General features: G+C 42.0%; 1 protein-coding gene across 1 annotated transcript in view; it reads left to right on the plus strand.

The window, feature by feature from the left end:
• MTURN (maturin, neural progenitor differentiation regulator homolog) overlaps positions 1-21,051 on the plus strand; it is a 67,047-nt gene extending 45,996 nt beyond the window's left edge. Inside the window, exons 3-4 of the transcript XR_008731832.1 lie at positions 12,161-12,312; positions 20,817-21,051. The gene's annotated coding sequence lies outside the window, so the exon portion shown is untranslated. The remainder of the gene's footprint in view (positions 1-12,160; positions 12,313-20,816) is intronic.
• The last annotated feature ends 2,482 nt before the right edge of the window (positions 21,052-23,533 follow it).

Here is a 23,533-nt window from a genome sequence, read left to right on the forward strand (position 1 = left end):
AGGGATCTGGACAGGCTGGACCAATGGGCCAAGGCCAATTGTATGAGGCTCCACAAGGCTCAGTGCCGGGTCCCATGCTTGGGTCGCAACAATCCCATGCAGTGCTACAGGACTGGGGAAGGGTGGCTGGAAAGCTGATGGGCGGGAAATGACCTGGGGGTGCTGGTGACAGCCAGCTGAACATGAGCCAGCAGTGTGCCCAGGTGGCCAATAAGGCCAACAGCTTCCTGGCTTGTATCCGAAACAGTGTGGCCAGCAGGACTTAGGGAAGTGATTGTTCCCCTGTACTCAGCCCTGGTGAGGCTGCACCTCCAATTCTGTGTGCAGTTTTGGGCCTTTCACTACAGGAGGGACACTGAGGTGCTGGAGCGTGTCCAGAGAAGGGCAACAGAGCTGGTGAAGGGTCTGGAGCACAGGTCTTATGAGAAGTGGCTGTGGGAACTGGGGTTGTTTAGCCTGGAGAGCAGGAGGCTGAGGGGGGACCTTATTGCTCCCTTCAGCTACCTGAAAGGAGGTTGTAGGCAGGCGTTATCTTGTCCCAGATTACAAGTGACAGGACAAGAGGGAACAGTTTCAAGTTACACCAGGGGAGGTTTAGATTGGACATTAGGAAAAATTTCTTCATGGAAAGGTTAGTCAAGCATTGAAACAGGCTTCCCAGGGAGGTGGTGGAGTCACCATCCCTAGAGGTGTTTAAAAAATGTGTATGCAGTGCCCAGAGGTGACAAAAGATGCAAATGAAAGTCTTCCTCAGCAGCCATTAAAGCTGCTACTTTTCTAATGAAAAGCGTAACAGTATATACTTGACTACGTTTGAGTATGTACAAGAATAGGTGCTATGTCTGCAAAGCATACATTTGCATAATAGCCAACTCCTTTTCTGAGAACTCTTATAACAGGAAACTATTAAAATAAAACACAAAGTAAATTAATAATTTAGAGATCTCATTTGTATGAATCCACTTCATAAAATATGTGTATGTGTGAAGGTGAAGCCAACTGACCATAAAATAAAGTTAAAAACCATGAGCTCACTGTGGAAGGAAAGCTATTTTTAATCACTTCTGAAATAAATTATTTCTATTCAAGGCTTCATATCATGCTTTATTAAAATAAAAGAGTGAAAACAGGTTCTGATTTAAGAAGAGATGGCACAGCAAGGTGTGATGTGTCAGAATTGCAATTGTATATTGCACGCTGATACTCTTCTTGTCTTCAATTTGTTGGAGGCTGACCATACAGGAAAGCGGATCATAGCCAGAAGAATCTTAACCCTCAAGAGTCCAATCCTACAGCTCTTACATACAGCAGCCATGTTTTCCCCATGTGTAATCGACAGAGCAATTTATGTTAGTTAAGAATTCACAGGAAGTAAATCCCCCAAAGTATAGGTAGAGTCAATGGGGCTGGAGGTGAGAGCTGTCTCTGAAAATCAGGCCATAAAGATCAAACCCATAAATAATATATGCTGATATAATCTTCAAGATGGATGAAAATCATCTGTTGAGAGTCCTCCCCACTATGCAGGGTCCCTCTCAATGGCAAATGAAGCCTGAGTTTCTGGCAAATGTGGCTCTGAGTGCTGGTAACACCCACCCCTGCCTTACCATGTTCCAGCAGAATTACTGACTCTGGTTCATCAAGTGTCCTCATTACCTCCACGGAGCTTGACTTGTCCCCAAGACACTCCTGACTTCTCTTGCGAGACAGCAGTCTCTTTCAGTCCCAGTCCCACCTGTTTTTTTCGCACCTTGGTTGCCAAAACCTGACATTCAGGCAGCTTGAGCAGAGGCAAAGAAATGTATATATAAATAAGAAATGAAAGTTATTTTGCAGTTTAAATGCTATCTCAGTCATAAAGTTTGACAGCCCTATTTCGTATTTGAAGGGAAGAAAGCAAAGACAGGTTTTGACTGCTGTGATCCAGAAAGGCCAGCCTTTGGCTTCTTACAGTGTCAGTGGAGAAAGGCAGTGCCCAAGAAACAGAGGTTGCAATACCAAAGGAGGGGTTACAGCAGCCAAGCTGGGCGCAGTCTGTGGTGATCATGCCTAAAGTACTAACAAAATCTTGTCATGTAGGAGGGCATTCATTTTACCCAAATGTAATCTTTTAGATGTCAAGCATCTAAGCTAACCTTGGTACAGAGCCCATCTATAGTCAGTGGAGACTGGCCACCACTGGGGGCAATTACCACATCCTAAAACAGGAGTGTAAACTTGGTGGGCTGAACAGCTTTTGGAAGGTATCTGTCGTTGACCACTGACCGTAAACAGAGCCTAATTACATCAGGTAAGGTTAAGTGGAGGATGCCAACCCTTACCTCCTTAGTCCCAAGATTACTCTTCTAAGATTTATAATTCCAGCCTGTACCACATGAATGAGTGTACATATAGAGAAGAGAGAGCACATTGCAAAAGAGGCTTCCTTGCCCAGAGACTTTTAAAATCACCTGAACCACAAGAACTTCCATTTCTGCCCAAACTTTCAAGCACTGATGAGGTCCTCAGGTATCTCTGGAGTGAGGAGGGAGAGCTGAGCAGCCTGCTCAGCCCTGTTCTTTTTACAGGCTCTGAAAATGGACTTCCACATTGACAGGAAAGTGGTTTCTTGGAATCCACTTGCCTTCCATCCTGCTCCTGTGGTTACTGCTGGTGCAGCAGTCACAGGCAGGTAGCTGGAGGCTCAGGCTACAACTTGCCAGCAGAGGCTCTTCTTCTGTGTTCTCTCAGTGGTTAAATAATGGCTTGTACGCATAAGGTGTACTGCTTTAGCCATTCCAGCACGAACACATGGTATAGGCAACCTGGAGAGGGCATACAGGATATACATCTATGCTGCACTAAATAGCACTGAAAAAATATCTAAATAGGCTGTAGAGGATATCCCCATGTCTCTTTTCCCTTCCAAGTCAGAAAAATAAGTCATTAGTGCCCTACTGACAGCAGCAAGTGACTTTTGATTAGAAAATAGATGCTCTGGTGAGCTCTGAGGGGGCTGCAGGAAAATGTTGGAAAACTAAAGGTCCTTAATATTTGTGCTCTTATGGTTATAAACATAGTGAGAAGGACCTGAGAGAGATCCTCACCATGCCAAAAAACCCAGCAGAAACAGGGACATCTTGTATGTAGAGAGAAGTTGCATAATGGACTCGTGAAGTTTCAATTCATAATGCTTTGCTACTGAACTGCAGTGCTCAGGAATGAAACTGTTCAGGAAATGTCACCCAGAAGAGCCAGTACATGGTTCCAAAGTGTTCCTATTTACCGAGACAAGAATTAATGACTACTCAATCCAAAGACAACAGGAAAAAATGGGGGAAAAAAGAACTGAGCAATTAACTTCATAAACATCTCAGGAGGCTTGCCTGAAATTAGCTGATGAATATATGAGCTGGTTGGTGCTGTACTTACATCAGCCCCTACTTTTATTCTAGGCTCTTCCTCTTAACCCATAATATGACAGGGTTATATTTATTTGGTGTTGTCCACAAGGCTGATGAGCATTTGATGATGGATAAACCATAGAGTAAAACTCAACAGATGCCATTTGCAATCTGAGGGAGTAAGTAACAGTGACTTGACTCACTTTGAGAACAGCGAACTTTCTGAGCCACTACCAGACTCTCTCTATCCATTTACCTGGAGGTCTGATGTAGCTGGTCATTGCTACAAAACCTTGCTTATGGAAGATTCTGACTTGCAGAGGTCCAGGAAAATGAGTTACAAGGAAAGCCAAATCAGGTGGTGTATTCTTCTCTTACATTCTATGATTCATGCTGCCAAAGGAAAATAAGAGCCAAACATGCAAAACCTCACAAGAGCTTTCTGGTTCTCTACAAACGGCTTTGGGCTTACCACCAGTGGTGTTCTGCATGTCTGCTGTTGTATACAACTTGGTCATTTCATCACAAACATGTATCTCACATGCTATAGAATATAATTTTTAGTTCCCTCAAAATTCCCTCTTGTCGAAGACTTTGCTTGTCCTTTAAATTGCTCACAGGATTTGAATGCACAGAGTACCCTGTGTCTCACTTCATTACTGCATTAGACATCATCAGGGCAGATCTAGGGATATAATAGGACAACAGATTGGCTGGTATGTGAGCAGATTTGCAATTGCTTATTCCTGCATCCTCTGGAAACAATGGAGGAGCAGAACAGCTGGTATGCAGAAGAGATGAAGCATAACATCTCTCTAGGAGTGCCGACTGCCCAAGCACCTCTGGTTCTGCCAGTCCTGGGCTATATGCTTGTGAGAGCAGGCAAGTTCAGATGGCTGGTTTTGAGGCTGTAGTCTATTCTTGTCTGTACACCATTTGCTACTGTTGCCCAGTATGCACATCTTGTCTCAGTCCACAGCGTGTTGTTTGCTGTACATTGCAGCACTTTTACATGTGTTGGTTGTGAAAGTGGTAGCAATGATGCTGTTTGGGTTGGGCCGTATATGCTGCTTGACAACCTTGTAAGCCAAATTTGGCCCTTTATGTGTTACAAAGGGAAAACAAACAGCATAGAAAGTACCGAAGTGCAGCTTCCACAAAAAGGCTTAATAAAGAAACATCTTTCTCCGTGTCCTCAGCTGGATGTCCTGGCTTCATAGGTGGAGTTATTCCAGCCTACACCAGCTGAGAATACAACCCATTAGACTATGCATTGCCATGTAAAATGCCTGTGAGTGGTTTGATTTATTTTCTCATTTGTTGGTTCTGCCATCTGGCCCAGCCACCTTATATCCTTCTCCATTCACTATCCTACACCTTTTGTGTCGTCTATAGACATGTCACTTTTCCTTTGCCAAATATTAGCTTTATGACTGAACATCACTTTACAACCATACCTTTCTCCCCCTGACAACACCCTCAGGTGTCTATTGTGCAATGTTGTATTGTGTTTCTAGGTGAAGTATGAGTTAAAAGAATACAGCTCCAGTTTTGCAAACATTTGTGCAGCTTCACAGCTTTAACGGATCCCGGTGACTCTAAACAACAATCGGAAACTAAATAATACACTCTTTCTTGTGAGTTGCATGTAGGTTGACTACATTTCTGAATTCACCTCCTGAGAGAAAAAGCTTTGCCTCCATTGTAAGATAGACACATATCATCCTGTGACGGCACTGCAGGGTCAGACTATAGCTGATGAAAAGCTATGGATGTCACATGTACCAGAATGAGGTGTTTAAACTGAAAACTCTTGTAATTGATACAAAACAGTCTCCCACAAAGGCCTGTGCTCATCTGCTGAGGGATGGAATTAGGAATTCTCCTGCAGAGATTTCCATATCTAATTTCCTTTGACTGGATAGCTACAGGAGGTTGTTCCTCAAGATCTAGATGGAAAACTCCAGGAAATCTCCTGGGCTTGCTCTCCACCCTCAGTTCTGACTTCAGGGACACATGGCTGTCCACCGCTCTCAAGAGTCAGTGGCTTTGGACTTTGGACTTCCAGGATGATAGATATGCTAGATTATACCCTTCCTCCCTCAGAATGAATGGTAACCTGCTCCACAGTGGGAATACCTAAGAAATAATAAACCCTTTGCAGGGATCGAGGGCACCAGATTCTGCTGAAATATTACATCAAATTTAACTTTTTCCATTTTGAAGGGTAATACCTAGCACCCTCCTCACTGGGGCTCTGTGGACCAGGGAAAAAGAAAAAGTTTTTGTCACTATACATAAACACCATCTCAACCAGTTAAGCATAGAGTACTCATCTCACTGAAACAACAACAGGACTTCTAACAGGACTGCACCAGCTGGCCTTCATGGCTTTATTCTCATGGCTCCCAGGATTCTGCACACAAGTCTGGAAGGACAGGTAGGACAGAAGAAAAGACACAGCCAGGACTTGGTTCTGAAGCCTTCAAGCACTGAGGTTAGAAGAAGCTTTTCTTTCATCAGAGATAAAATATTTGTCTAGGAAAACCTTGTCAGCTAATGCTTTCAAGAGTGAGAGAAAGGTGATCTAAGACGGATCCCTGAAAAATGATCTTTTCTGTGAAAGACCATTTTGCGTTCCTGGATCAGACATTATTTCCTGCCATCATGAAGGACTTGCGAACAAGGTAATTCTCCCACCTCAAAGATGACAATTTTTTTTGGTGTGGCTATACCATATCCACCTCAGGTATACTAGCTCTTCAGAAAGAGCTAATTTACTGGTAATATCAGTCAGTACTGCTTGTTGCTCCCCATGTGTTCTTGCCTGCTTTTTGGCTAACTCTTGACCCCTCAACAACCTCTCCAGGCCCAGAGCGTCATGGTACAGAGCAGTGAATGAACAGGCAATTCTTAATGGCTCCCACATTGCTTACAACTGCAGTAACAGTTTTACTTTTTCCTATAGATACCACTCAGTGCATAGAAAATACATTGAAAAGTTCTACATATCAAAAAGTGCCGTGAGCTCTTCTCTCTTTAAGACAGACCTGAAGAAATGCATTGCTCTGGCTGGTACCTGTCAGCTGATGGTTAGCAAACAGGAAAGGTGGGAAACAGATGCATCAAGGTGAAGCTCTTCAGGGCTGCTCTGACCAGAAGAGTTAAGGCACAGCACAGGGAGTTACTTTGAACCCTCAGTTCTCATGGGAGTGGGAAATGTTCAGCAGCTGAGGTGGTCCTCAGCATGTTTCAAGACCAGGACTTTTTTAGGATATTATGTATGGGTTGAACCACTTAGACTGAATAAACAGCAACTCAAAAATAAACTGTGAACTTAATGTGAAGGGTAGGTGACCTCTAATAGCAAACAAAGCAGAACTTTTGATCTTAAGACAAGTAGTTTCTCCCCTGGAGGGTGTCCTTTGATTCAGTCTATGTTCGTAAAGTTAGAGAAAATCACATATCTTGCAAAAGATCAGGAGCAGCAAGAACCAAACACAAGAGAAAACATTTAAACACAAAGGCAGAGCTGGCAGAGGGGCCACAGAGAGAGAGCTCTTCTCCATTTCACTGATGCTCCTCTCCCGCTTGTAAATACACTGCTGGGAGATTAACTGAATGAAATAAAAACAAAGGTGGGATGCAAAAAGAAGATCCGTGACTGATTTCTATGACACCCTAATAACTGACTGGCAAGGTGGCGTAGCAGGTCACTAAACACCATGAATCATTTGCAGACCAAGATCAAAGAGTAAAGAGGACATAGTTCACCTAGTCAAGCATCCGTGCAGAGCTTTGACTACCTGAAGCCTTCAGAAAACCATTGTTTTTTCTTTTCTCATCTTTAAGCTCTTTTCACCTCTGTTTCCTCCTAGACTCAGCCATGTACTTGTTAGTCTACCTTGCAAAGCTCTTACTTACTTCATAACGTTAATCAGGAAGCAGAATTTTGGCTCATTTCAATTGTTTTTTACTGTGAGCAAATCAAGCCTAAGGATTTCTATTATTTTTTTGTTCCCTTTTGCCCATGTGCTGAACCTTGTATTGGGTGAGACAGAAAAAGATCTCCTTTTGAGAAAAATAAGGATTGACTGGTTCTGTGCCTGATCCTGTTTCATATTTTGTCTCCATCTAAATATAGTGTCTTGTAATTGGAAGACCTATGGAACTGGCAACCAAGTTATTCTAGTGTATATGCAGTTCAGATCCAAATAGCCAGGTATGGGCATCCCATAAACACAAATCAAATAAATCTGTACAGCAGGAGAAATTTGTCCTATCCAGAGCTGACAAAATATGTCTGAGACCTCTACTAAAATGAAAGTATGATGCATAGCATACAGCTTGGAGAAAGAGTAGCGATCAATACATTGAAGACAAGAAATGGAAAACAGGGATGTAAATTTAAGCATCCCTAATGCCACAATACTTCTGAAGCCAGTTTGACAGACCCCTGGTGCTTTTATGGATACAGCAAAGTCATGCCTGAGATTTTCAAAATCCCCACTGAAGCTTTAGTTCTGTCAGTCTAAGCTGACCTTGGCTGCTGCTATCTCTTGACTATGTGCCCCTCTGCCCCACGACACTGCTGTTTGGATTTTCTGGCTGTCCCTCACACTGGCAGAAACATACCTAACCCTGCAGTGAGTTGGTCTGGAGAGCTAAATTGAAAGAAAATGCTTCTTCCTGGGTTCACCACCACCCCACCACCCCCCGCCCTCTCCATGAAATGAGTTGCTAGTTTCTCTCCCTTAATGGGCTCACTGTAAGATCAGACAAGTATCAGTGATGAGAAGAATGGAGACTACATCTAAGGAAAGATGTAGAGCAACCCCACCTTAGATCATACTAAACTGCTGTGGAATTACATCTTTAAGCACATAACCCCATTCCCAAACATGCGTATGTGTGTTTGTGTATGTTTCAAAAGACCTACACATTTACTTTACTACAGTTGCATCTGTTTACTTTGATATAGGATTCTTGAAACACTGGGTCAACTTGCTTCATGAGTTAACCACATGGAACCACCATACTCTTTGGCATTTAAACTTCCATTAAATAACAAAAAATGCTCCTATCCATGATGGTTGTTCAGGAAATCTTCCCAGTAGGGCCCAGCTGTGCAGTGTTTCCTTTCTTGAGTCTGAATATAGTCTGAAACAATACTGACAAGAGAGGTAAATGCTACCCAAACCACTTGTTTCCATTCAGGTTTTGACTTGAAACCTTACTGACACCATTATAAATGCCAACATTTGATACATAATACATGAATACATTTTAGCAGATGGAGAGAAATGGAAATGAAGCCAAAATACAGTTGAGGCTGGGTTTGGAATTGCTGGAAGGAGGAGGATGAAGGAAGAAGACGTGCCAAGAAGGAAGTAGAGCAGAAACAGAGAAAAGAAGATGGGAAGGAGCGGAAGAGAAATCACTCCTACTAAGTTCTGCTGAATCAAGCACTAACAGACTGAAAGAATAATGAACAGTGCATTACTTTCTGCAGCAAAAGATGAGGCTTTGCCTTTGGTCACGCTACAAAGGTCCCTTTGAGACAAGCAGGAGTTGTGCTGTGGACAGAAGGCAATATGCCCACCTACGTAGCCCATTCTCCATACCCAGGCATGGAGTTTGCTCTCCTCCACAGGATGAACAGGATACCCCCTCAGTCAGAGACAGCTTAACTAAAACAGCTCGTTCGCCACCTATTTGAGATTAACAAGAATAAACCACTGCCTAAAACCAAGAGCTGTGTCAATACTACAAATTGAACTAAACTTCTAAAAGGGTTTTTTCATAACTAAAAATTATGATCATTCTAGATTAAATAGATATGGGATACTACTATTCATCACTCAGTCTGTAAGGAAATTTATACTTTTTTAAAAAGCTCGTGGCTGTGCAGCAGAAACACATACAATAGGGATGAACTGTCTGCAAACCAGTCCTTTACTCTGCCAATGATAACTATATTTTTAGGGTCTAATAAAAAGATGCCAGAGGACAAGATGAGAAAAAATGTGCAAGCAAAAAGTAAATGTAAGGTTTTGCACTCTGGGGACTAGGTTACCAAGAACTATTATCATTACCCATGTACCAAACAAGCACAGAATGCAATTTTCAGAAATCCCTTCATGTTTTCTAAAGAGGAACTTCTATGAACTTTCTCCTTCCTTCCTCTTCCTATGTTGCTTGTGCTGAATATTCACACTTCTTTTCTTAGAAACACAGTTGATTTTTCCTGAAGCCTCTGCATTTAAAAGATAAGTGTATTAACTCATTATATTCACTATTCTCATGCTTTTATTTCTCAAAATATAAAAGAACCACCACAGTTCAATACTCAAAGCAAATTTCCCTAGGAAGACAAGGGATCTTTTCTATTTCAGATCCTTGGTAGCTCCATTTTCACAGAGCGGATCAGTTTGTCTGCTTTTGGTCTCAGAATTGCTTATCTAGCCTTCAGCAAGTGCTGTGCACAAGCATAAGTCTGACAAACTTGATTTATGTTAAGAAATAATTTTTCTGTTGTCATAGTAACCACCGCAAGATGATCCAGGCATGAGTAAAAAGTAACAATGATAAGCAGGCTGCTGGTTTCACCAGTGAAATTCCCCTCGTGGTTGACATCCCACCAGTAATTTCCTTGCCTCCTAGGGCAAAAAGATGGTATCTGGAAAGATGGCTGAGAGGAAAAATTTGCCTAGAGGTGGCTTCAGTGTCATAAGGCAGGCACATTTCCCAGTCCAGAAGGGGGTGTGCAGCCAGCACAACTTGTGCAAGGCTGCAGCATGGGGAACAAAGTAAATGTTTCTTTCAAATAGGGAGCAAAACCGGACTAGAAATCCCCCAAACCTGTTATAGACACCTCCATGCCATGCTGGAGAGATGGAATAATTTGTCTCTCCTATGCCAGGGGTTTGCTTCCATCAGCAGGAATTAATTGTATCCACATTTTAATGTTTGTACAGCTCTTGCCACTGTGCTGTGCATGAACAATTTCTGCTTCAGTAAGAGGAAGCATCCACTTGGACAGTAACAAATACAAAGGAGTAAAAGAATCGATGAACACTGATCATCATGACATGTTCATGTAGAAGCGCTTTCACCCACCCTGGTGCTGCCTGCCCACTAGCTCCATGCCACAGTGTAGGCAATGACACCCTGCCTGATCTAAATGATCATTCATTGTCATTTTTATGCAATGAGAGCACGGGAATGTATACTGTGTACTACAACACTTACACTCTACTCAAATCTCTACTACCAGTTATTGACGTTTTAGGGATGTTTATCCCCCAGATTTACAAGGGCAATGAACATTGCTAGTACTTGCCACTACAGCTGTCAGACTGACTTGACGTTCTTTCCCCAGGGAAATCTGTTTCTGCATCTGCTACTGTTGGTTCAGCTTACAACAGGCTTTCAGCTAAAGGGTTGTTGCTGGGGATCCGTGGCCTTGCAAAAAGGGACAAAACTATGACTGCAAAAAAGTCAGGAAACTCATAATGTTTTGTGCAGGCTTGGAGTTCCTCTAAGCAATGAGTGGAAAAGCTAGAGGATTCCAGTCTGGAATGCTCCTCTGCTGCAATTAGTACTGGGAACAGTCCAAAAAGAGGAGGACATGCATAGATTACAGCTCCTTTCTGCCTCTAAAGCTGATTAGTTGCAATATGTCAGTAATTAGGGGAGAGTTTAGTGAACAAGTACTGCTTTTTTTTCTGCTGGTGCACTGTCCAGGCAGTTTTATTTTCCCCCTATAATTTATCATTTGAGAATATTTGCTAGACAATCTCTCCAAGTCCTTTCTGATCTGAAGCTTACTGATATTAATTTTGCAAGTGTAAGAAACAGAGGTAGGTCTGGCATTGCTTCTGATTCCTGATAAGGTGAAAGCAGCTTTTAGCACTGGGTGTGCTGTGGATTGTGGAAAGTGAACTCTGAACTGATATTTTCCAATATTGTCTGTAAAATGCATTCTGGTAGGCTTTCCATGCAGTTTTCTCCTTGTTAATAAAGAAAAAAATGCAGAATACGAAGGGCAGGAAGACAGCTGAGCTAAACTTGCCTGATGACTTGAGTGGATACTAGGTGGACATTTTTGACAGCACTTACTGGAGTCTGGTTACAAGAATCTGAATAGAAAGCCTTGTTATTTGCTTCTTTTCTCCAGATACACAAAGGTGCACGGAGAATGGAAAATGAAAACAGAACTTAATTATTGTCATGATTACTGTTGCTGGATTATAAGAAAGTGCCTATCTGCCACTTCTTCCCTATGTGTACATGTACACATCTCTTTTTATGTTCACTGCCTGTCCACAGCTTGTCTTATACATGCACCTCTTGTTATGTCTCATTATCACATTACTTTCCCATGCTCTTTATAGTGCAAAACAAGGTGTGTATTCGGTTATGAAAATGCTGGAGGGGGTTGAAGGCATTTTTGCATGGGAGATGCTGTATTACCATGTCAATCATTGCTCCTCCTTTTTCTCAGTCTTTGCAGATTAATCCTGGATGAGCCTCAACTGGGATGCTTCTGGCACTGGCAAAGTTGAGATTTAGATAGCAAATTCTCAGCTCAGGTCCACTGGTATGTGATTCACACAGTGTTATCAAACTTGCACTGAGGGGCCTGAAGCCTTGCTCCCACCAAGCTGAAAAGCTGGTTTAGAGCCATGCATAATTTATAGGTTGCTGGGGGAAGACTCTTTCCCAGTTGAACCCTTTCACTCTGGGCCTACATATAATCACCTTTTTCTTTCCAGAAGAAGGGCAGTTTATTAACCAGCCTAGCTACCAAAGAAGGAGTAAAGGAGGAAGACCGCAGGCTGCTTCTTCAGCATTATAGTACCCATTGATTCTGGCTGGGCATGTCTGTTCTACATGTCATCCAGGCTCCCGCTGCAGTTTATGCCCTGTGAGTGAGTACTTAAGAACTTTCTGCTGTTGTAACCTGATGTTGAGATGCTTCTTGCTTTCTCTTTTGGGGCGAGCTGTGAGTTTTGACCTGTGTTCAGCAGGAGATACCACTAAACACTGGGACCTGAAGGCTGCCAGGGTCTCTTGGAGGAAGTTTTCTTTTCTCGGAGGTAGTGGGGCATGCAGAGGGACTATACTGGGAAAGACCTAGGTGTCTTCCTCATGAGAGAGGAGTGAGAATGGGTGGAAGCAGAACTGCAAAAGCAGCATGGCAGCATGTCTGCTCAGAAACAGTAAAACAAAATCCATTCAACTGGAATAGCGATGGCTGCTGAGCAATGGTGGTTGCTGCAACCTGAGGTGTAGGCATTGTGTTCAACTGCATAACCTACACTCCCAAAAAAGCAGTGATCCCTGAAAACAAGCCCTTATGGCACCTACATGCTCAGATAGCACTGCCTTGACTGCTGCATACTGGGGCAACTGCAGATCCAGCACATTCATCAGCTGTTGGTAGAGGCTCTGTTATGAAGAGGGGGAACAGAAGAATGGTTGTAGCATTGGGAGAAGAGTGGCAGCAGCAGGCAGGTCTGTGGGGAGAGAAGGGGTGTTGCATTTGCTGGGATATGAATAAAAACCATGCTGCTGCCAAATCAAAGGGTCCCCCTTGTTTGTTTCCTTTTTTATTTTACAAATAACCGGTGACTTAAAGACAGAAAAAGATAATAGTATGCACTCCTTTATATTCCAGAGCGTCACCCTTCTCCCTGCTGTTTGGCATCTCGCCCATTTCCAGCAGGCACTTTCAGATGCAGATTTCTCCCTGAATAGGTATGGCAGGGCTCTTTGTCCTCATCTTCCCCTACCTTCATTAGCCGCCCTGCTCTTGGGGGGCTTGCTCAGATATCAGAGGGAACAGGGTCGAGTAAGAAGCAGAGCAGAAAAGGCCCCCTGAATACGGATTCATTATCATACTAATGGAGGAACACCCTAGCTATGCAGAGGGTGGTATCTTTATAAAGCACGCGTAAATACCACACAAAACAATGATTACATTTCACTTATGCACCAGTTAAAATTCATCCTGGACAGGCTGGATAACGCATATCCATATACAGTAAAATGGATTCACTTAGGATCTGCAAATGGTTTATAGATGTCTCCTGTGATATGGGCATGGCCTGGGGCGTGGTGGACATATCTGCGCAGTAATGTATCAGCAAGGCACTGTGGCAAGAAGACAGATGAGGGCAGACAACTCAAGATGATCCCCCATTTATCTGTGTACATGTGGCTCAAAGGCCAGTCATCCCTGAGGATTCATTCAGGATCCTAGCTGGGTGCTACGCTCAAATCCTTGATGTGTCCACAAATATGGACCGGCTCATTTGAGCATTTCCTTTGCACTGCATTAAGCTGGGTTATAACCCTAAATCCCTCTGCTATCAACAGTCACACTGGCAACGTGGGGAGGGACATTTTGCAGGAAAACCATTTCAAATGAGGCCTTTCTAGTTATGGCCCATGGTCCATTGGAAACGAATGACAGAGCAGCTTGGGTCAGTATAATGCAGAGTTGTGGGATATACCCACAGCAGCTCCAACACCAAGCACAAATGACAACCAAAGTGCTCGTACAGTTCTTCCACCTCCATTCGCCTGCCCTGCCCTCTCACAGGAAGGGGGACTAGGGTGGAGATGGGTGATGGCACCTGCGTGCAGCCCTGCAATACAGCTGCACATGCTCTGGCTGGGTCTGCTTCTTGCTCAGGTTAACCCTACAGCAGAGACAGATCCTGAGGGGCTAAACCTGAACAATTTGGCCTAGGAAAACTTGGTTCATCAATTTCAACTTCTTTCTTGCCACCATGGAAACATTTTCCGGAAACACTATATAACATCTTCCTATACAAATAGCCACACAACATGCTGGATTTGCAACCATATAATTACACCTTCTTAATATATTCTAGCCCTCTGAAGACCTGAACAGGTAGGTAACAAATACTTTGATGACAAGCACTCTGGAAGGACTTCAAAAGCACTGCCTGCTGTGGAGAAGAAGAGGAACTAATCACTCTTTCTAGAACTGCTTTGATTTGTGGGAAACCCAAAAAAATCTCCATGTTTCTTTGAAAATCAGCATAAAGGAATACTGCCTATAGAAATCTGCTTTCTGTCCTCTCAGGTTCTCACTTTTCAGATATATCCATTTGCTGTTATGTAAAACACGTGTAAGCCTCCCAGTAACAGCTATGCTTTCACACCTTTATTAACCAGTAGAACTAGGAGACTGGCATATCCCAGATCTGGAAAAGGAGGACAGAGAAAAGATCTTATGAGCTCCATGAGAACCAAAATTTAGAATATAATTCAGGATTTCTTGCAAATGTTGACCAATTGACCTGCTGATTGGATATGTGTCAGGTGATAGCCTCATTAAGAGATTACAGATTAATCATATGCCTCTCAGAAAGGCATCTTAGCAAGCTTTTTCTGCAAAGACTATTGATGTGGTTCCACTTCTGTTCGACTGGTAAATACAGTGGCAGATTTTTAGCATGTGTGTTACAGAAAGAGGTGAAGAGGTACGTCAGGCTGGTTTAATCACAATTTTGGCACCAGTCTGGCTAAAACTGTTTCTGAATACCTAGTTCTGCTACTTCTGTGACCAAACCACACACAGAAAAGCCTTAAGAACTGAAATGAACCCCAAGGAACAGCAATTTATAAGGAAAACAACAGGGCTGATAACTAAACTTCTACCAATGATCTGAGCTGGCAGTCAGCTCAGCAAACAGTAATAGAGAGAGACAGGCAAAATTCTACTGTCTGTAGGACTGATGAGCCTTGACAATGTTTCACCCTACCTCTCTAAAATGGGGTGAAAGGCTCTACTCAGGCAACAGGCAAAGCTGTTTCCATCTGGCATACTCCTTCTTTCTCATGAGTTTCCTCCCTACTGATTATTAAGGAGCTGTTTTATATAAACCCCCTCAACCCATTTGCCTCTGGACTCCCAGCTCATTCTTGTCTCATTACTTTGGTTTTCATGCCCACAAGACATTTTAATAAGAATTAATTTCCTACCTGAGAAAAGCTTAATATGTACCACACACCGATGTTAACGAAAAACAGTAGGTGCTGTAGCATCCAGTTCCTGGGATTTTGTGAGTAACTGTGACAACAGCATTAACAGTAAATATGTTTATGTCAGCTGCTGATTGACAAATATTTATCTATATTCTTCCAGTATAGGTCGTATCTATAAATCCCCAGGTGAAGTCAGGAGTGGCTTCTCTAGCCACACCTATCTCTACATGATAAAGTATTCCTGTGACACATTTTTAAAGATATATTCTGCTCTATGTGAACTTACAGGGTATTTTTTCAGGAGTATATATTGCATGTCCTGTTCTTCACAGGTCTGCTTAGCAGGCTAGCATTAGAGGCAGGTTTTCTTGTGACTGGCATTTGCATAATTTCGATACCATCACTTCCATAAAGTTCTGCACTTCCAAAACTGCTCTTATCATAGGGATCTAGTATAAAATGTATTGACCTTTTGTGCTTATTAATGTCCTTTTACTTACTATTTGAGCTTCTTGCAATTGTAATGTGTTTTATCCTGACAAAATGATAAAGAGGTAGAGTAGAAAGGGAGGAACTGAATCAACAGAAGACAAAGTGACTTATAAGTTACCCAAATAATCAAGACAGAGAACTTGTCTTGATTATTTGGGTAAAATAGAGAACTAAAAATAGAGAACTAAAAAACAAGGACAAGTTTCCTTCTGACTTATGCTGCTGCTCTCCAAGCATTGTACTCTCTTTTCAGTTTCTTCCACTGGGAAAGAATTCTTCACGTAAATAATTTTGGATTTAATAAAATGTTTTTAATAGTTTTTAGCATCCTTATTCAGTTTTACTTTCTCTCTTCCCTTTGAAAAATGACCTTCATAAAAATGGAAGTGCATTAAGATTTCTTCTTTAGTCTCCCCTGCAAATAGGGGCCTAAATCAAAGACCTGGTTTGAGCACTGTTAGTAGAGACACATCAGATTAGGTGAGTTACAGCTGATGAAAACTGCGTTGCAATTTTGTCAGACAGAACAAACTATCAGATCATCAAATACGATTTTAAATGAAGTATGAAGGCTGAAAGGATTATGGAAAGAACCATTTTCAGATAAAGGCAAGGAGAATTACTTAAAATATAAGGAGGGTGCTGCAAAAAAAGGCTCTTCCATTTTTTCAGTTCAAGGGATTTTATGTATTTGTGAATCTTCTAAAGCATTATTTTCCTCCACTGCCATTGTCTAAGCCACTGCAGTCCATAACTGTTGTCATGCATTTACAATTTTCTTTGTCGCTGAGGCCAGCCAGCTTGAATTAGAAGCTGTTCATAGCCACATTCTGAAGTATCAGGATATTAACTGGGATGTGGCAATGGATTAAGGCAGGGCTGCTCCACCCCTTCTCCTCGCCTTACAGGGGAGGGGCTGAAGGGCTATCCAGCAGCTCCTGAACTGCCACTGTTCCCAGCTGATGGTTTTTTTTGCTTTACTCTAACACATCAAGCTGTCTCTATCCCTCTGTCAGCTCCAGGCAAGGATGCCAGACTAACATAAGGGCAGCATGATCAGGAAAGGTTGCTAGTTGTGTCAGCCACCCCAGCTTAATCTGCTGCTGCTTGGGTCTGTACACTGCCAAAACTGTCATTTCTGTCTCATGGGGCAGCAATTGTTTGTAAAATCAACCTACTGCTTTACAAAAGTTACTCTTTCACCCCAGCTTTGGGGATTTGCCAAAGTTCTGAGTCACTGAGTCACTAAAAGGCCCCACAGAGGCTTTCTGACTTGGGTTGTGGACCTGCAACCCTTGCTGACAAGTAGCCCTGACTCATGCTGTTTGTATGAACAGGACTGTTCTCTTCACTGAACCGTGCTCCTAAACACAAGGCAAAGGATCAGGTGGGGAATCTAATAATAAGCGCAGAACACTAAATTACTACCATTCAGCCTAACTCACTGCTCCCCAAAATATATTTGCAATTTCATTAAAATAGATCGTGTTCTGCACAAAGCACGTCAGTGCTCTTAGCTGGGATTATATCCGTTATTGCCTAGCACTGCACTGAAAAAAACACTGATTTTAATACACTCTGCCATGTTCCTAAAGGCTTAGGAACTAATGTCAGCTGAATATATTCATACTGGATGTTCAATCACTGCACCAAATATGCTCTGCAAACTAGTCACCTTTAAAACATTAGTGGCACCTTCTTGAATAATTCACTACAACCAGATTGCATGTCCCTTGGGTCCTCTTGAAAGCTGAAAAGGAAAGGATGGGCAGGAACATGATATGATGACACCAGTGCTGAAGTGGTTTAATTCAATGTTATTACCATACATTTGGATTTTTTTCCCCACGTTTTTAAATTTCATCAGGGAAATTTCCTAAATTCCTGCATTCTTTTCTTGGCATTTCTTTCAGTCTTTCATCTTCTTTCCCTTTACCTTTTCTCTTTCCTTTGCCCCCTTCCTGCCCCTTTCCTCTTTCCTTTTCCCACTCTTTTCCTTCTCCTTTTCCCTGTTCTTCTATTCCACTCTAGCCAATTCTATGTTTTTGGTTTTACTATTCTATTACATTTTATTTCAAGAAAATTCTAGACATATGATACAGTTTTGCAAGCTTTTGCTTCTAATAATAATTACGGGTCAAATTTTGCACCCTATAAATTTGGGTGGATAAATTTGGTATAATTCCACTGATATTAATGGAATTTAAACTGACATCAGACTCTAACCCTACATTTTAATGATTGATTTTCATGGTCTCAGCTGCGAGACAATTTGTCTTAACCCTCCATTAAATCAGAAAATGAGTGTTTCTGACTGAATATGCCAATCATTCTAGCTTATCTAGTGAGAGATGCCACATGCTTTCTCCTGCTCTAGCCTTATTTTTTGACAGCTACTTATGCTACTTATTGTCTAATTGGGCCTGCCAATCCTCCCTGTACATCCCAATCTGTCCAGTCCAGACACAAGTCTGAAACATTTTTAAAATCTGCATACTGTTGTTGATTACAAGAGATGGCAGGGAGGGGGGGGTGTGGGGGGTGTGGAGGGGAATACAGCCTAGATGTGACAATGTGCTTACTTCTCTATGTTTATTGTTCAGAAAAATAAAGAATTGCAGAAGTTAAAAGAACAAATTATATCTGAGTACTTGGGCTTTCTGGCTATAAGGGGAGGAAGGGTACTATGGACAGGATGAAAGCCACATTTTCTTCTGAGTCTTTCACACTTACAAGGCTGTAAGGGCTAAATTTGTTGCTTGCTCTGCTGTGAAAGAGGAGGAGGTAACAGCTACTCCCAGCTAGTACCAAATGGTAGGAGATACAGCTTGCTGATGTGCCCCAATGCACAGCATGGGCTTTCTGGTGGGAGAGGATGTCCTCACATGTTGCAGTGGCTGGTAGGTTAGGACCTGCTTTGCTTCCATGCAAAGAAACAAGAAGTCCCCCGTGCTGGGTCCTGCTGTGAAATCCTGCTTGCTAACACCAGGATTCCCTCCATGGAGGATACATCTGCCAACCTCTGCTTAACCGGTTGTGACTTGCCAAACAGCATGCCAGCATTCGGACTAGAGTTTCTCAGTGGGGCTGGCAGAGCTCTGACATCTGCTGGGACTGATCCAAAGCTCCTGGGATCTGATAGGAAAAAAAGTCCATTGATCTTGGTGGCTTCGGATCTGTCCCTTTTCTCATCTCCTTTGATGATTTATACAACACTGACATGCGTATCTCACTTCTGAGGCACACAGAGCACATGGTTTTAATCTCACCATTTCCCTGGTGACAGGGAAGGAAGTGCGCTGGCAGCTAAGACACTGAAAAACACTCATTATTCTGCACATTATTATTACTTTTTAATTCCCCATGGAAGGTAGAAATTACAGTGAAAATTCACAAATATTTTGTTTTACAGTCTTTGCCTGCCCTTAAAGGCACAGTAAAATATTACAAAGTGCAAATTTTTGTATATGTAGAAAAATTATGAGAATGTTTTTTATTGAAATGGGAGGTAAGAAAACATTAACAATTAAAAGCTACTGCTAAACAAATGACCCCTTTCCCTAGGAAAAGCTTAGAGAGGGAATCTTTCCAGTGTACCAGGTAAATCTCCTTTCAGTTTGGAAGGTGAGAACATTTCATCCTTGTGAAGTCTTTGTAAAATCAAGATTACCAGGCTATTGGCAGCCATGTTCTACTAGTTATGCTGCTCTGGACCAAGTCCTACAGCAATGGTGGCTACAAAACAAACTTAAAATAAGTCACAACTCAAGATTCCTTGTGTCCTGAAGAGCAGTGTTCAGGGGCAGACAGGGCTTGCTCTGGTGAGTGTCTGGCTGTCAGACTCAGTAGCCCATGCAGTTCTCCAAGGGATGCCCCCACAGCACCCACGTTCATGGAGCCAGAGCACCTCCTGCCCACTGGAGAGATCTGCAAACTCCCAGCTGCTTTCATAAAGCTGGAGGGATGCTTTGCCATATTTTTAGATCTTTCATTCTAGTCCAATACCTTTTTCCTTTGTTTCCTCACTGGCTAGTGCCATTTTTTCAGCACTAGATGTCAGTGTGGACTTGCAATACCAGATTGCTCTGTCTTTTTCCTTTAACAAGAGGGGAAAAATTGCCATCCAGAAAGAATGCAAGTCTCTCCAGCCTCATGATGTACTTCCTACAAAACACATCTTGTCTATTGTTTGAACTCCACGTGAAAAGTGTAGAACTGCATTCTGCCCTTGATTTGGATTAATATGGCTGTAAAAGGGTCTTATCAATTTTGTGATCCTATCACATCTGAGTTGAAGAGGAGCTACCAAGACTCTGGAGAAAAAGCTGTGTTTAGAAAACAATAGAGAAAAAGAAATGGTTCTGAATTATCTTGGTAAATTGTGACCTTGCTAAGGTAGTGTTGCACAGGTGCTCCACAGGGATGGTTAATCCTGTAAACTAACAGTACTACTCATCTGAACAAGAATCTACTGACAATACTGACTCCTTGCATTCCTACTGTCTAGAAAGACATTGCATCATCTAGAAATGTTTTGCTACACCAGACCGTTTCAAGGACTGTTCTAACTTGAAATTTCCCTAGCATTTTCTGAATACTGAACTGAAACCAGCTTGGGGCAGAGCAACCAGCCAGGAAGCATATGACTGGCTTGTATCACTCTTTGGAAAACATTTTGTTTCTTTCAGAAATTTAAGTCCCTCAGTCTAAATTATGAGTGGTCCATGAGCTGTTATGGGAGGGCTGAGGAAGATGCATGGAGCGCCCTGATCCCCCTCATTTTGCAAGTAGCAATCTAGAACAAAACTCTGCTCCTCTTGCTACTGGAGAAGTACAAACCAGGGAAGGGCAGAGTGGGGAGAGGAGGAAGCGGGTTCAGAATTCTGATTTCTCATTTTTTACTTTCATGGGTTCCAGCTTCTGTGAAGTGGATCTGAGCCAACACGACAGATGGAGCCTTTTACACCACCCTCGTGCTTGGTTTACACCAAGCGTGATGCACAGAAGCTGAGGCAGAAAACGCTTCTGGCGGAGAATACGAAGCAGAGCTCTCTGACATTCCTCCCAACTCGGTGTAGTTGCAGCTGCGATCTAGGCCTACAGAAGAATCCATTTACATGCTTTTGTATTCTTCACTATACATTAGTTAATAAAGTATTACCCTGATACATACACCAGTATGCCTCGCTGTTACTATACTTGAAGTTTGTTACTATCCCTTTTGACTCCATTGCAACACATGCGACTGCCCAAGCAGCTGTTCTTAAAAACCCTCTGAGTTTTTAAGAAAAAAACCAACCTTGTGTGTTTTTGTTTCTCATTATTAGGCTTATCAGGAGCAGACTGTAAGTAGGAGGCTACAGAATATTAGAATAGTGCTTAAAACTATCAATTGAAAATATTAGCAAATACTGTGCAAAAGTAAGGACAAAAGTATTTTTTTCTCCTGGATTCTGAGAAGTTAAGGTAATATTTGGCAGATAACACAGAACCTGAGGTAATACAAGTTGTACCTGGCAAATATAATGTCACATGGCTCTACCACCTGCTGTCATTCCCACATACTTCACTTTGCATTGTTTCTGTAATACTGTTTTCCATTTATTCACCTCTTTCTATAGACGTTTAGCATTCAAGCAATTAGTACTGTTAATGAAAGGTGCATACTGTAAAAGAACATGTCTGCAATCAGCTTCTGAAGACTGACTTACCTGTGTAATATTCACTGTGTCAAGACTTGCAGTACCTTCTTTATTAGCTATCATGAACTGTTTGGATAAGGTGCTCTGTCAAGCCAGCTGCCTCTCTAGGTGCAGAAGGGTTTCATCGCCTTGCACCCTACATTGCAAGGCAAAACAGTGTAATTCAGGAATATACCTTGAAAGACTATCCTGATTTCCCTCGGCAGAAGTAAAGGGAGCTGAGGCGATCAACAGTCCTCCCGAAACTCTGAATCCACATTCAGCTGGCATTGTTGGGTGCTGATCTGAAAACAAGAGAGAGTAAACATACTTCTCATCTGTTGGTTTGTCTTCCACCCCCTTTTCTTAGAAATCACAGAAACAGAAAAATTAACTGGATAGGACCTTTATACGACACTCATCCACCCCGGACTCCCATATCCACAGATCCGTGCATCACACCTTGCCCAGATAAACATGTATTGATGTCGCTTCATTTATGAATTGGTGCAAATGCCTTTAATGCAGATATGGGCATAGTCTGAGAAACTATTTGTCCTCTTTTATTCCTTAAGTATACAATAAAAATGGCCTGCACAGTAGCTTCTGAAGAAAGATAGCACTGGGGGGGCTATAGCTGCATGAAAGGTCAGGAAGCTACACAATGGGATAACTCATGCAAAGCTGATAACAAAAAAGCCACCAAGCAGCTAACACAGTTTATTGGAGAAGCAGTAACAACACTGGCCTGATTATGCACTAAAATGTTAAATTCATGTGAATGGCATTTGGTATTGCACCTGGTTACCTACAAAGGTACTCAGTAGCTATGATAATACAACTGTGAATGTAGAACAGCTTAGAAATTATTATGGTGAATGCTCTTTCCTATTAAAATTATTAAAGTATATTCCTTATAGTACCACTTTACAGCATGTGGTAGTGGACTGTACAGTACAATTTGCCATTTCTTCAAGCAAGTTATTTCCAAGTATTTCTTCCTGTAAAAAATGGTCAACCAGCAAGTCAGGTTGAAATTTCAGTTTATTTTTAAGACTATGTTATCTTTCCTGTGAACATCAGTTTTTGCCACAGGTAACTCCAGTGTACAAAATATAGCATGCTGTTTACAGTGTGATAGAAACTTCAGAAAAGCATAAACCTCAAACAAAAGATAGATGGCTTTAAACAGAATTTTTATAAAGCAAGGATAAACTTTCTTATCCTTGTGAGCATCACCACACAATTCCAGAATAATTTTAGGACCCAAATCTTGAGATTTATGAGTTGTTTATTTTTTTTATTCCATGAAGACTGATTACAGCATGTTGCAGGACTGTTTTTCAAATATCAGTGTAAGCATAAGTGTAAATCTTCATAGGATTAAGTTCAATACATACAAAAAGTTACTGGTTGCAAATAAAAACCTAAGATAGTGGGTAACAGGGCCTCCTACATCTCTTGAAACACCAGTTACCAGCTGGAGATACACTGATACCAAAATACATCTAAAAAGATGCCTACAATAGGTTTATGCATAATTTGTAGTCATACTGTCAGGGATAATACGGGACCTATTTCCCTTAGCTTACAGATGCGAACATATTAACAGTGTTGTCTGCTGGGTGGCTTACTCTAGCTGCAGATGTAGGCTGTGTGTATTTTACACACCTTATTTTAGAGAGATAAGCCAGTTCTGGTTTGCTTTCTCTATGAGCAACTGAAGACTTCAGAAGTCTCAATTCTGGTATCTGTGAAGAAGTGGTGTGCAGCACTGTTTATTTTAAACAAGCTGAAATACACAGTAATGTAAAAACTGTAAAAACTGATCTCTTCAAAACATGCACCTCTACTTTGGTATCTGCTCAGAAAATCTAGATGCCCAAACCCTATTAGGAGCCCACACCAGCTATTATAAAATTAAGCCGTATGTTATGACTGTGTGCCCTTACT

Source organism: Falco cherrug, chromosome 4, assembly GCF_023634085.1.
Source record: "Falco cherrug isolate bFalChe1 chromosome 4, bFalChe1.pri, whole genome shotgun sequence".
NCBI lineage: Eukaryota > Metazoa > Chordata > Aves > Falconiformes > Falconidae > Falco > Falco cherrug.